This window comes from Pan paniscus, chromosome 8 (genome assembly GCF_029289425.2).
Source record: "Pan paniscus chromosome 8, NHGRI_mPanPan1-v2.0_pri, whole genome shotgun sequence".
Classification (NCBI taxonomy): Eukaryota; Metazoa; Chordata; class Mammalia; order Primates; family Hominidae; genus Pan; species Pan paniscus.
The window spans coordinates 26,407,350-26,422,030 of NC_073257.2; the positions used below are offsets into that span (position 1 = coordinate 26,407,350).

Consider the following 14,681-nt stretch of genomic DNA (forward strand, 5'->3'; position numbering starts at 1 on the left):
TCTCTACTAAAAATACAAAAATTAGCTGGGCGTAGTGGCACGTGCCTGTATTCCCAGCTACTTGGGAGGCTGAGGCAGGGTGGCAGAGGTTGCCGTGAGCCGAGATTGCACCACTGCACTCCAGCCTGGTGACAGAGCAAGACTCCATCTGAAAACAAAACAAAACAAAAACAAAAAACAAACAAAACTGAACGCACACACACACTCATTAGCCCCCCAAATAAGCATTAGTGCAATGTACTAAACAGTAGCACCAGCTCTGATCATCTTCTGTAAACGTAAGAGAGGAACAGTGATAGGGATTTTTAAAATAATGCCACTGGTGGTAGAGCTGGTTACTTCCAATGTAAGGGTGTGTCTAAATTATTCCTTATAAGAGAAGGATGTGCTGATTCCATGAGACAACGGAAAGGGTGGCAGCTGATGGATTTAGGGAACTAAAATGAAACTGCTGTGGAGAGAATTTTTGATAAGCTGGATTTATGCTGATTCACAAAACTTTTTGCAGAAGAGAGCATTGAAACCGTCTGGCCTTTGTGTGCAATCGTGACTCCAAAGCCCAAAGTTCCAAGAGCTATTGTACCAACTCTGGAGATGAAATGTTCTCGGAAAAACAACAACTAAACAATGGAAAATACTACTGATGTACTTCAGTCTGATTATGGCTGGAATGAACACCTCAAGATAAAATCCAGCACGCCCTTCCCCACAAGATCAGATTTTTTAGCAGCCACTTTTCCAAGATTCTCTGACTCTGATTTTGCTATTGGAGGAAAAACCCAAATATCTACATACCCTCCACAATTGATGCAATGATCCCTTTTCTTCCTTTTCTTGCATCAATGCCTAACTTTTCAGAGACATCCAACATCTTTTTGTTGTTGTTCCTTTCATGACATTTCCAGAGTGAAATGGACAGCGCAGAATCAGAAATGGGTAAGGTGGGGTGAACCGATAAAAATGCAGTGTCCTGGGGAGGTCACTAGGGCACATGGGCCTGAGTTACTTGCTGATTCTATTAAGGTAAGAGAACTCCTGTTTTAGCTCAAGGGGAATATAGTTTTTAGGGTTTAGACTGAGGAATCATTAGAAGATCATTACCCTATTGCTTTCTTATGAGGTCCCAGAAATTGCTTCTAAGATGCTGAGATTTTGCACAACAAATAAACCAAAAAAGAGAAATTCTGCCACAAATGTTATCATATCAGGTGCTACCCCACAAATAAGGCATATGAATTGAAGTTACTGCTGACACTGGACTCAGACATTCTAATACTCTGTGGAGAGTAGTTTAAAAGAACTTCATAAGCTGGTTAACTGTTAGCATGTCTATTTCTCATTTTGACATATTGAACTAGGAATTCTTCAAAAGTTATACTGTTCCTTTTCTTAAAATATGCAAAAATATCTAAGAACAAAGCTTTAGATTGTAAATTGCTCCATTATACTTTCATTCAGTATCATGCGTCAGGCTAAACGCAAGTCTTATGAGGGGTAAGTATATGGCTTGCTGGACACGTGAATTGAACTACAAGCATGCTGCACGCACGTGCGGATGCAAACACACACACACCAGCATAAACAATGTAAACACAAGTGGTATATTCATGCAGTAAAGGCAGTAACGATCTTTGATGGTAGTCTCACCCAACACTTACTTAAAGACAAAGGTAGCCTGGCAAGTCCCCTCAATATGAGATCTCCTGAACCTTCCATATCCCTTTCTTTCACATCATAAACCAATCCCACTTTTTGCATCCACTCCTTAAGGTTGACTCAAGAGCTCTTTCCTTGGCAACTCTTGCATATCTGCTATTCCACAGAGCGCTCTCCCCAAGTTCCAGAACCAAGCAAGGAGTCACTGGATGTCTTTCCCTTTGACCTCAGGCTATAACTTCGCTGTGACAATAACATCGAGAGCTGTGCACATCTGGGATGCTGTTCTCATGGATTATGAAATCAGCAACTCACTGAACCTCAAGGGGTCTCAGTTTCCCCAATGACAAGATCATGCTAATGGCACCAGCCACCTGCCAGGTTATCAGGGGACTTGATAACAATGTCTGCGAATTACAAAGAGAACCCGTGCCATAAATAACAAGTCTTATTAATAAAACTAGTTCAAGACGAGTGCCAAAAACAATATAGCAATAGCAGCGGCAGATCACACTTGGTCAGAACAAAAGAGGGTGGAGAGATTTTCTGATCCTTATTCCTACTAAAACAATTCCCCTTTAATGAAAGAATAAGAATTTAATTTTTTCTCCCTAAAACATTACTTCTACCCACACAACTTCATACACCAGTCATTACTTCTTTCTAACTTATCTGGAGGCAACATTGTATTCACTGGCTGGACAATATAGCGTTGATTTCAAAGCATGTCCAAATATTGCCTCCAATTAAATTAATTGCAGCTATTTAACTTCTCAGGACCAAGTGGATTCAAACCTATTTGTCACACGACCCTCATTCCTGCTGTGCCCTAAATAAACCCAAACTTCCTTTGCAACAGAATGGATCTAACAGAAGACAGTGTACAAACTGGATCATCTCCTAACCTTCTAGGTTGCAAGAGACAAGTAACACTTTGAGAACCAAACCAGATTTCTGTTGATTTGAGGCTTTGGTCTTCTGGCCCTGTCCAAGTCCAAGTCCAAGTCACACTCAAACATAAATGGGGCTTAATGCTACGAATGGGCTTGATACAATTTAAAGACCAAAAACAAAGCAATGAAATGTGTCTTCCTCTCCCCGACTGCTGCCCCCAATGCAAAAGCACTTTGCTGCACATTTGAAGGATGGCACACCCAGCTAAGTTTCATGAAGTCTAAGGGACAGGTTACTGTATCCAGTTCCTAAGGTACTTCCCCAGGGTCAGCAGTGGCTTCCCAGGATGAAGTCAGCAGTTTGTCCCGGGCTCTCTGAGCGGTGCTTTCCCACAGATCAGTGATGCTGTTGGAAAAGGACGACTTACGGATGCAGAGGTGGAAGGGGGGTACCAGCAGCTGAACCCTCAATCAGGTCAAGGCAGATGTATTCCCGATAGAACAGGCTGTCACCACTGACCAGCTCAGACTTAGAAATGTGCCTGTCTAGGTTTTCAGAGCAACCCCTTTCATCACTATCTGTGAGGAGGATTCGAACTGAAAGAAGCCAGAAACAGCAGTAGCAGCGTCTCCACTGGGATGCTCCATTCATAGGGGAGCCAGAGCCGCATCCATTCATGGTGGGGTCAGGGAGTCCTTTGCGGGCATTGGTTCTCGTTTCTCAGCAAGCTGCACTTCCCGGGGGGCTGGCATGGCTGCATCGTTCCGAATGAGGATGTCTATTAAGAAGCCGCCGCCAGAGCTATTATTAGCACAGCCATCCCTTGGAAATTTCGCAGAATACGCCTGAATCTACGAACAGTTACTCTGCTAACAGGGTACTGGAGAAAAAGGCACCAAGTCGCTCGTTACACACAGGCAGCCCACGCAGCTTTCTCGGTGCAGCACCGGGAATCTTTTCTGAATTCAACGTGCACCAACATTTGAGCAGCTGCCTCCAATATAGAAGCACTGCATTTAGCCAATTTTAAATGAGCACGTACTAAAGGGGGTTCCCTTCTGTTCTCCTCCCCTTCCGAGCGTCCGTTTTCTCTGCATCAAACTTGCTGCAGCCATTTGGAACGTAAAAAGCAGTCCATCTTAGCAGCCCCGGGCACCGGCGATCGGCTGCTGGCCCCCGCCACCCTTGTCTGAAACGCCGTGTCCTGAACCCAAAGGAAAGGGCTCCCCTGTCACTCTCAAAAAATGGTTTTAAAAAAAGCCTACACAGCTCTGCCTAAAGCCATGTCCTTTCCTATCTCCCCGGGTAGATTCAGACAGCGTGGGACTGAGGTGCCCAAGGAAAGTAGGTGTGTGTGTGCCGAGGGGAGAGTTGCAGAAGAAAGCACAGTATGTGCCCCACGTGGGGTTTGCATTTAAAAACTGTAACATACGCGAAATAAACGACTCCAGGCCCCCAGTAAAGAAGCAGCGGCGCGTCCCTTTTCCCCGGCCCAGCGTGAAAACACGGAAGGCGAAGGGCTGCCGTCAGTCGCCTCCCTGCCACCGCGACCGGGAAACAAAGACACATTACCTTTTATTTTTTGCGCTTCCAAGGGATCCGAGGAACTTCAGGCTGCAAGCGGCTGGTACCCCGGAACGGGCGTCCCATTCGCCCGGGCGAAGGCCCTTGGCCTACTAGGCGGCCTTGGCGCCCGCAGCTGGCGCGCCCCCGCCCCGTCCCCGCCGCCGCCCCCGCCGCGGGCCCTCGGCGTCAGCCCATAGCCCGCTCGCGCCTCTCGCGCCTAGCCTGGCCCGGCGCCAGTGAGCCCCGCCGCCGGCCCGCCCCTCGCCCGCGCCCGGCCCGCCGCATGGTGCGCCCAGCGCGCCCCGAGCCAGTCCCCGGCGCGCTGCTAGGTCGGGTGCTAGGCGGCCACCGCGCGCCACCGCCGCCGCCACCGCCCGCCGCCCGATCCTGGACAACAATGCGCGCCCCCGCCCCCCCAGAAAGCCAGGGACGCCCCCAGTCGCCGCCAGAGCTGGCTCGGCTTCCCAGCCCCTCTCCGTGGCACCCGCAGGCGAGACAAAGTTCGCTCCCGGTGAGGCTGCGCGCGTCCAAAGCGTGCGGGATGCCCAGCACGGAGGTCCCCAAGCGGGGGACCCCTGGCTCCCCCACAAAACCCACCCAAAGCCACCGCTCGAGGCCCTCTCCTACCCTGAGAGCCCGGAGACAGCAGCTCCCTTGGCTGAAGGCACAGCTCTTACCCCTCGATCTAGTCCAATTGTATTGAATTTTAATCTCCCCTCAACTCTTCAATGGAAGTTGCTGCAGGATAACCGAGGCATGTGGCTATTGTCAAGGCTTCGCGACAATGACTGGGAGAGGGAGACTTCCATTGCGAGAGACCCGGGGGAGGAAAACGGGCTGACACCTTCTCTTTCCAAAAAAGAGAAACAAACTCTGGGAAGATTCCCCACCAAGAACAATAACTCAATTCACAGGGTATGTCTAAATGTTTATTGCTTGAGGAGCTCAATTTGCTCTTAGACACATTTTTTTTCATGAATTGTCAAAACACGGTGATAAAATAAAAGGGGATGCTGGCAAGAGCCTCCACTTAGCAAAAGCCGACTTGTTTCTGGGTAAAGTCTTTCTCTAGAATTTCCAACCTGCACCCATCCACTCTTCAGGGGAGAGACTGGTTTTCCTCCCACCATGGTTGATCTAGTACTTGGTAGATCTAGAAACATCATTTTCCGGAGACCGGTAGGCTCTGAGGACTTACAAACTTCGTAATAAAAAGAAATCGCTCACATCCTGTCTTCCAACTGACTGAAAATTATACCTTTTTCCAGTCACAGGTCCTGTGTTGTTTTCTAAACAACACTGGTAAAAATTTTCAACAGTTCAAAAGGCCTCACCATCAATAGAAAGGGAATTGGGCATACAGTTAGCATTGGAGAAAAAAGTTGAACGCTGGTGTTAAGGACTACCTGTTTTGTGTTTGTTTGTTTGTTTGTTATAGAGACAGAGTTTCACTCTGTCACCCAGGCTGGAGTGTGGTGGTGTGATCACGGCTCACTGTAACCTCCCCGTCCTGGGCTCAAGTGATCTTCCTGCCTCAGCCTCCTAAGTAACTGGGACTACAGGCACACCCCACCACACGCTGCTAATTTTTGTATTTTTTGTAGAGACGGGATCTTGTCATGTTGCCCAAGCTGGTCTTAACTACCTGTGTTATTTCAAGCTGACTGGAGACTTGATGATCTGAAGCCAGGTTTGAATGGGATTCTCAGGTACCTCTCTAAAGTCTGTGAGGCTTATTCCAATGCAAAGCCCCATTTTTTGATAATGCAACTGGAGCCCATCTCCTTGTGTTCTGAGGTCCTCAGAGGGCATATTGTTTCTTTGCACGCAGACTAGTTCTAGTCCTGATTTGTTTTGACTGCAACACCTAGTAATGGACAATGAGGAAATGTTCAGACCTACAACATTTTTTTTTCTTTTTTTGAGACAGAGTCTGTCTCTGTTACTCAGGCTATAGTGCAGTGGCACAATCTCGGCTCACTGCAGCCTCCCCTCCTGGGTTCAAGCGATTCTCCTGCCTTAGCCTCCCGAGTAGCTGGGATTACAGGCACCCACCACCATGCCCGGCTAATTTTTTAGTAGAGGCCGGGTTTTGCCATGTTGGCCAGGCTGGTCTTGAACTCCTGACCTCAGGTGATCCACCCACCTTGGCCACAGTGTTGGGATTACAGGCGTGAGCCACCGCACCCAGCTCAGACATACATTTCTCTTCCAATATTTTGTTTCCATCCTTAGAGGAGTTGTTGAATTTTATCCACATCTACACCTCCTGCTTTCCGCCTTGGCCACTGTCATATTCTGTATGTCCTAAACTGAACTTGCCTCACTGGCCAATCCTGCCTCCAGGCTCCCTCTCCTAGTAAACGGCATGCTCCCTCCTCCTCCCCAAAGCCAGAAACAGGGATAGAGAGCTCATTTCCCTCCCTCCTTTCTCTCATTCCTCACCTGATCATGGAGCCTGTCCTCATAACTACCTCATGAAAGGTCATGAGGGCAGCCCCTTATCCCAACAGTGCCTGAAGCTGAGTGAGCAACTGCTGGGCGCCAGGCATACTCAGGCCACATCATCTTTCACCAGGATGTCTCCAGCAGCCCTGTGAATGGGTGCTGATCTTATCTCTCTCAGATGCATTCTCCATTCCAGCTGGAGCGATTCTCCTAAATCCCAGATCTGATCCCGTAACTTTCGCTAAAAACCTGTTCAGGGCTTCCCTGGCTTTGGGGACAAAAAGTCCATATTCCTTCTGATGGCTATAAGGACCCCCTGGTCATCCAGTCTTATCTTTTGCCACCCAGCCCCACCAGAAATCGTGTCACCCCCTACCCTCCAGCTACAGAACCCTCTTCCAGGGCTCTGTATGTTCCAGGTGGTCACGCATCCGCGGATCACCCAGTAGCCCAGGCTGGAGAAAGAGCTCAGCTCACATCACTGCTCTGCTTAAAGACTGCGGGTGGCTTCTCACTGCTCCTGCCACATCCTCTTTGTCTTCATCACATATTATTCACATTTCCTGCTTCCCCTCCCTGGAAGGCCAGGCCCTGCTCCCTACCCCACTCTTTGGGTAGCTGGCTCCTGGTCGTCTTTCAGGTTCTCACTCAAATGCTGCCTCTTAGATAACCTTCGGTGACCAGCACATGGGGAATGTTTTCCCCCAGGTACTTAATATATCACCATCCTGTTTATTTTTTTCTTAACACTTAGCCACCATCAGGATTCACAGACCTGTGTGAAGGGCACAGACTGAAGCCATTCTGCCTGGGCTTGAATCTTGCCTGGCCACCGACTAGCTGTGCAAGCTTAGGCAAGTTTCTTAACCTCTCTGTGCCTCAGTTGAGAACACTCATCTATGAAATGGGGACAATAATATTGCCTACCTTGTAGGGCTGTTATGAGGATTAAACGAGTTAATATATGTAAAGCACTTAGAACAGGGTCTGGCTGAATAAGCATAAACCTTTTGGGGCTTTTTAAAAAAGTTGTATTTAAGTTCAGGGGTACACGTGCAGGTTTGTTGCATAGGTAAGCTAGCGTCATGGAGGTTTGTTGTACAAATTATTTTGTCACTGAGGTATTAAGCCTATTACCCATTAGTTATTTTTCCATATCCTCTCCCTCCTCTCACCCTCTATCCTGTGATAAGCCCCATTGTGTGTTGTTCCCCTTTATGTGTCCATGTGTTCTCATCGTTTAGCTCCCATTTATAAATGAGAATATGCAGAATTTGGTTTCTTCCTGTGTTAGTTTGCTAAGGATAATGGCCTACAGCTCCATCCATGTCCCTGCAAAGGATATGATCTCATTCTTTTTTTATGGCTGCATAGTATTCCATGGTGTGTATGTGCCATGTTTTCACTGTATCCCCACAACCAGAACTAGTACCTGGCACAAGATCTCTTTACCCCTCCCAAAACCTTTTGTGCTTGGGGGCCTGGACTGGGAACAAATAAGAATTGAAGGAAGAAAAGCTGTATTCGAAGAATTTGAAGTACTAACAGAAATAGGTCGTGATAACTAAAACACCAAAAGCAATTGCAACAAAATTGACAAATGGGATCTAATCAAACTAAAGAGCTTCTGCACAGCAAAAGAAACTATCATCAGAGTGAACAGGCAATCTACAGAATGGGAGAAAATTTTTGCAATCTATCCATCTGACAAAGGTCCAATATCCAGAATCTACAAGGAACTTAAACAAATTTACAAGAAAAAAACAAACAAGCCCATCAGAAAGTGGGCAAAAGATATGAACAGACACTTCTCAAAAGACGACATTTATGCAGCCAACAAACATATGAAAAAAATCTCCTCATCACTGGTCATCAGAGATATGCAAATCAAAACCACAATGAGATATCATCTCATGCCAGTTAGCACGGCGATTATTAAAAAGTCAGGAAACAACAGGTGCTGGCAAGGCTGTGGTGAAACAGGAATGCTTTTACACTGTTGGTGGGAGTGTAAATTAGTTCAACCATTGTGGAAGACAGTGTGGCAATTCCTCAAGGATCTAGAACCAGAAATCCCATTTGACCCAGCAATCCCATTACTTGGTATATACCCAAAGGATTATAAATCATTCTACTATAAAGACACATGCACATATATGTTTATTGCAGCACTATTTACAATAGCAAAGACTTAGAACCAACCCAAATGCTCATCAATGATAGACTGGATAAAGAAAATGTGGCACATATACACCATGGAATACTATGCAGCCATAAAAAAGAATGAGTTCATGTCCTTTGCAGAGACGTGGATGAAGCTAGAAGCCATCATTCTCAGCAAACTAACACAGGAACAGAAAAACAAACACTGCATGTTCTCACTCATAAGTGGGAGTTTAATAATGAGAACACACGGACACAGGGAGGGGAACATCACACACCGGGGCCTGTCAGGGGCTGAGGGGCAAGGGGAGGGAAAGCATTAGGACAAATACGTAATGCATGCAGGGCTTAAAACCTAGATCATGGGTTAATAGGTTCAGCAAATCACCATGGCACAGTATACCTATGTAACAAACCTGCAAGTTCTGCACATGTGTCCCAGAACTTGAAGTTAAAAAAAAAAAGAAAGAAAAGAAATAGGTCATGGTAAAACTTGATGAATAAAATAAAATTGAAACTTAAGTTACCTGGAAATGAAAACATAAAAAGAAATAGATTTCCTGTTTCACCAGTGGTTATCCTTGGAATTGACAGACAAAAAGCTTTGCCAGTCAAAACTCCACAATGGTCTGTTCCCCAAAGAGCAGCCGATTCTACCACAGAGAATCCAGGCAGCTACTTGCAAAGGTTTAACCCGTTTATGCCTGAGGTTGCAAATTTTTGAATTTTTGCATGAAATTCATATATATTACCTAGAAAAATTCAAGGAACAAGAATTTGAAGAGATAAAATTTTTATTATGCCCCATTGTTCAGTTATGTGGCATTCCAAAAATGGAACACTAGGCGTAAGTGGCTATGAATCAAAGAATATTTCGCAAAGTGTTGCTTCGCTGACCAGCCCTAACATGTAGTTGTGATTAAATAATTTAGAGTGCTTCCATTTTCAGCTTGAGTTTAATACTTTTCGAGACTCTTTCTGCAAAGAGAAACATGGCAGCCGGGTTTATGGGCCTTTGCCTTGTGTTTTGCTGTCCTTGCCGGAGAAGAAAGAAGCAGCAGAAATACTTTTCTTTTTGTTATTTCAGTGGGTCAGCAGGATTTGGAGAGCTGAATACCTGGGGTAACCCTTGCTTCTCTTACACAGACTGAAGGAGCTTTACTTTGGAAAGAGCTGAACTCTTAAAGAGAGGAGAGGTGCTCTGAGGTTTGGAAATGGGGGAGGTAGGAAGGGATGGCGAAGGGTGATAGCACCCCCAAAAGAAGGAAGAGAGAACATCTGTACATGATGGGCAGATGACACGAGACCCTATGCCTGCTGAGTGCCTCAAGAGTGGGCAGGCAACCTGATGGGCCAGTGCATGGCCTGTGAGTTGGGAGCTAAATTCTAAGATATGTGTCTTAGAATTAAACATTATAGGCCTTAGATTATAGGTACAGTGGCTCAAGCCTGTAATCCCAGCACTTTGGGATGCCAAGCAGGATGGATCACCTGAGGCCAGGAGTTCAAGACCAGCCTGGTCAACATGGTGAAACCCCCGTCTCTGCTAAAAATACAAAAAATTAGCCGGGTGTGGTTGCAGCTGCCTGTGATCCCAGCTACTCGGAAGGCTGAGGCAGGAGAATTGCTTGAATCTGGGAGGCGGAGGCTGCAGTGAGCTGAGATCCGTCATTGCACTCCGCCTGGGTGACAGACAGAGACTCCGACTCAAAAAAAAAAAAAAAAAAAAAGCTAAGATATGTGTCTTAGGCACAGCAAAGGATCCTGGAGTTCAGTCAAGACAGCTGGAGCCTGGCCTCAGAATGAACGGCCAGTCCTTTTGCCCCAAGCACCTTAGTAGCAACTCTATTAGATTGATGACAAGAGGCTGGGTGCGGTGGCTCATGCCTGTAATCCCAGCACTTTGGGAGGCCAAGGTGGACAGATCACCTGAGGTCAGGAGTTTGAGACCAGCCTGGATAACACAGTGAAAGCCAGTCTCTATTAAAAATATAACAGTCAGCTGGATGTGGTGGGGCGTGCCTGTAGTCCCAGCTACTCGGGAGGCTGAGACAGGAGAATTACTTGAACCCAGGTGGAGGTTGCAGTGAGCTGAGATTGTGCCACTGTACTCCAGTCTGGGTGACAGAGAGAGACTCCATCTCAAAAAAAAAAAAAATTGATAACGAGACCACTTCCCTGTTTAGAGGTCCAAGGTGGCCTGAGAGAGAGGGAAGAGGATGCAAATTCTTGCCACCCCAATGAATGAGGATGTAGTCAAATTTAATTGGGTTTAGAGAAATAAATTAATGTGATTTTGTGTGTATGCCCAAAGTGAGGGAGCAAAAATCCTGTCTTCTCCACTAATAACAAGTGCCAGGTTCTTAACTCTAGGATTTGAGTCACAGCTTCTCTGACCAGCTTGGAGCATACATGGGACAATTAAGAGATGATGGCTTAGCTCTGATCTTTGCTAGGGTCTCACTATTGGTGGAGAAAGATCTCTCCCACTCAAGCCTTTGTGTACTTGCCGAGCTGAGGACAGGAGACAAGGTAAGGGAGGACCTGAAGCTGGGTTGTGTAATCCTGTCCTTGGAGCTAATACCATTGGGCAGTCTTGGACTCCTTTTCCAGGGCAACCTTGAATAAGCCTCTTATTGAAGCTGTTTCTCACCTTTAAAATGAGCCTGGGAGCTGGGCACAGTGGCTCACACCTGTAATCCCAGCTCTCTGGAGGGCCGAGGTGGGAGGATCACTTGAGGCTAGGAATTTGAGACCAGCCTGGGCTACATAGTGAGACCCCTGTCTCTACAAAAAAAATTTAAAAATTAGCTGAGTTTGCACCTGTAGTCTCAGCTACTTGGGAGGATGCGGTGGGAGGATCACTTGAGCTCAGAAGTTTGTGATCGCACCACTGCACTCCAGCCTGGGTGACAGAGCAAGACCCTGTCTATAAAATAAAATAAAATAAAATAAGCCTGATAATATCTATTGCCAGCCTTATGAAGACTAGGGGTTCAACACATATTGCTTCCAAAACCACACAACTGATAATAATGAACAACTAACATTGTGGTGAGTATGTACTCTGTATTAGGCAGTGCTAGAGCTTTCCAAACTTTAATTTAATCATCATGGGATTCCTATGAGGTGGAAACTGTTCTGTCCCTTGGTGAGTATGTACTCTGTATTAGGCAGTGCTAGAGCTTTCCAAACTTTAATTTAATCATCATGGGATTCCTATGAGGTGGAAACTGTTCTGTCCCTTTTCTACAGACAAGGAACTTGGGATGTAAAAAGGTGAAGTGGGCCAGGTGTGGTGGCTCACACCTGTAATTCCAGCACTTTTTCTGGCAGGCTGAGGTGGGACGATGGCTTCAGTCCAGCAGTTTGAGGCTGCAGTGAGCTATGATCATACCACTGCATTCCAGCCTGGGTGCCAGAGTGAGACCCTGTCTCTATAACAAAAAAGAAAATGAAGCCACATGCCTGAGGGGACTCTGCTGATCAGATTTGAACCCAGAGTCATCTTTTGGAGGCTTGAGCTCTTATTGTCCATGCTTGCCTGCCACAGGCTGTACACGTGAAATACACTGGCGGTCACAGGCAGCATGGCCACAGAATTACTTTGTATTCACTATTAACTGTGGATGGAGTCCCAGTTACAGCGGAAGACACCTGGGAATTGATAGTCTCCTGTGTCGTTCCATCAGTTCCTAACCTGCACCATATGGACATAGCTTTACATTCCATTTTCTGTGTTTATAGTGAATAACACTGGCAAGTTTTCCTTTCATATGTCAAGCAGGTTTTAAAAATGCAGAGAGATCCCTCTGGGGCAGGTTAAAGTGCTTGGCTGGTTTCAAGTGAACCCTATTATATTTTTATACCCAATCCTTTTTGCTTCCTACTCCCAGGTCAATTAGAGGCCAATTCTGAGCCACTTCAATCAAAAAGGGATAATTCTATCTCCTGTCATGTGTGGCCTGCGATCAAGTACTTAAAACCAGGGTCCCCGGGGTGTATGAAGAAATTATCCAATGGCTGTGTTTTATTTTGTTATTTTTTCACCAACAGCTCTGTCATTTGAAATAACCAAGTTTTATAGTTTTGTTGTGTTCTCATTACATTAGATAGTTGGTTATGATTTTTCTTGGCTGGGAATCATGATTTAGACTGCAACTCATGGCAACAAAAACCCAGAGCAAGGCTTTCTGAAACACAGGCAAGAATCAATCAAAACATCACAAGCTAATTAAAGTACCTTGGAGCCCCTGGGAGTACCTGCATTTCAGCAAGTACCACGGTATAAAATTGGTTAACATTCTAAGTATACTCAAGTACCTTCGGCTAGCTCTCTCCCCAAGGCTTTTTTGTTTATTTACTCAGAAATATGTATTAATAAAAATAGGGCCAGGCACGGTGGCTCACGCCTGTAATCCCAGGACTTTGGGAGGTCGAGGTGGGTGGATCAATTGAGGTCAGGAGTTTGAGACCAGCCTGGCACAGGACTCCAGGTCAGTAAAATATTTTCTTGCTCCTTTATCATAATTTAAACCTTACAACAATACAACTCCCACAGGTGCAGACAGAACCATTGGAAACACCATCAGTAAAGAGTTATCCCTTTAAAGAAAACAATGCTATCTTTCTGGAACCTGCTTAAAACATGGTGAAACCCCATCTCCACTAAAAATACAAAAATTAGCCAGGCATGTTGGCAGGTGCCTGTAATCCCAGCTACTCAGGAGGCTGAGGCAGGAGAATTACTTGAGCCTGGGAGGCAGAGGTTGCAGTGAGCCTAGATCACGCCACTACACTCCAGCCTGGGCGACAGAGCGAGACTCCATCTCGAAAATAAAATAAAATAAAATAAAATAAAATAAAATAAAATAAAATAAAATAAAATAAAATAAAATAAAATAAGAAAGGTTAAAACTTAGTTGGCATTTACCAAGTGCCAGGTACTGATTATGTGTTTTACGTATCTTCGCAACAGCCCTCTGAGATGGGCACTATTGTTAACCCCATTTATAGGTGAGGGAATGGAAACACAGGGAGAGATGTGATAAGCCATCTCAGATCCTACAGACGAGAAGTCGGCCACTGCCAGTTACCAAACTCAGGCAGTCTGATTCCAGAGCCGGTGCTCTCAACCCTAAGGTGTGTTCCTCAACCCTCAGTCATGGTCGAATATTAGGTGGTATTGCGTCCCTTCTCGTGCCCAGCACAAATAATTATAATTTATTTATTGGCCCATTGCTTCACTGCAAAAAGCAGCTAAGGCAGAAATATTTGTAAAATTGAATGGAGGCTGGGTGCGGTGGCTCATGCCTGTAATCCCAGCACTTTGGGAGGCCAGGGCAGGTGGATCTGCCTTGAACCAGAGATCAGGAGTTTGAGACCAGCCTGGCCAACATGGTGAAACCTGTCTCTACAAAAAATACAAAAATTAGCTGGGCATGGTGGCGGGTGCCTATAATCCCAGCTACTCAGGAGGCTGAGGCAGGAGAATCTCTGAGCCCAGGAGGCGGAGGTTGCAGTGAGCTGAGATCATGCCACTGCACTCCAACATGGGCAACAGAGCGAGACTTCATCTCAAAAAAAAAAAAAAAAAAGAATGGAAAAGATTTTCAGCAAATATTCCTTTTCCTATTGTAACATCGATTATTGTGAAGGTTTATGTGCAAGTGACATCAATCTACCAATCTCTCAAGTGAGCAATAGGACTATATTGAAAGGATGGGCCAGAGCAGGAAGTAAGAGCCCCGGGACCTCCCAGCCCCAGGGAGAACAGGCGAGTGAGCTTCTCAGAGCTGGGACAGGGCAGGAAGCTGGCCCCCAGTGATGACTTGGGAGGCAATGATTTCTCCTGCCACCCCATAGAAGTCAGACCTACTCCAAATTATAATAGCAAATAATGTGTTAATAAAGAATAATATGGTTCAGGCTATCAAATTTCTAGGATTCTGATT

The 14,681-nt window shown here is 45.9% G+C and overlaps 1 protein-coding gene across 12 annotated transcripts in view; it reads right to left on the reverse strand.

Moving 5' to 3' along the window:
- The window catches only part of FRMD4A (FERM domain containing 4A), a 688,283-nt gene that overhangs the window by 242,263 nt on the left and 431,339 nt on the right, over positions 1 to 14,681 (reverse strand). Inside the window, exon 1 of one of the 12 annotated variants that reach the window (XM_034930009.3) lies at positions 4,123 to 4,285. The exons of 10 other annotated variants lie outside the window; for them this stretch is intronic. The gene's annotated coding sequence lies outside the window, so the exon portion shown is untranslated. Of the gene's footprint in view, positions 1 to 4,122; positions 4,286 to 14,681 lie in introns of those variants that run through there. One more of the 12 variants, XM_063607267.1, reaches the window with a different exon arrangement.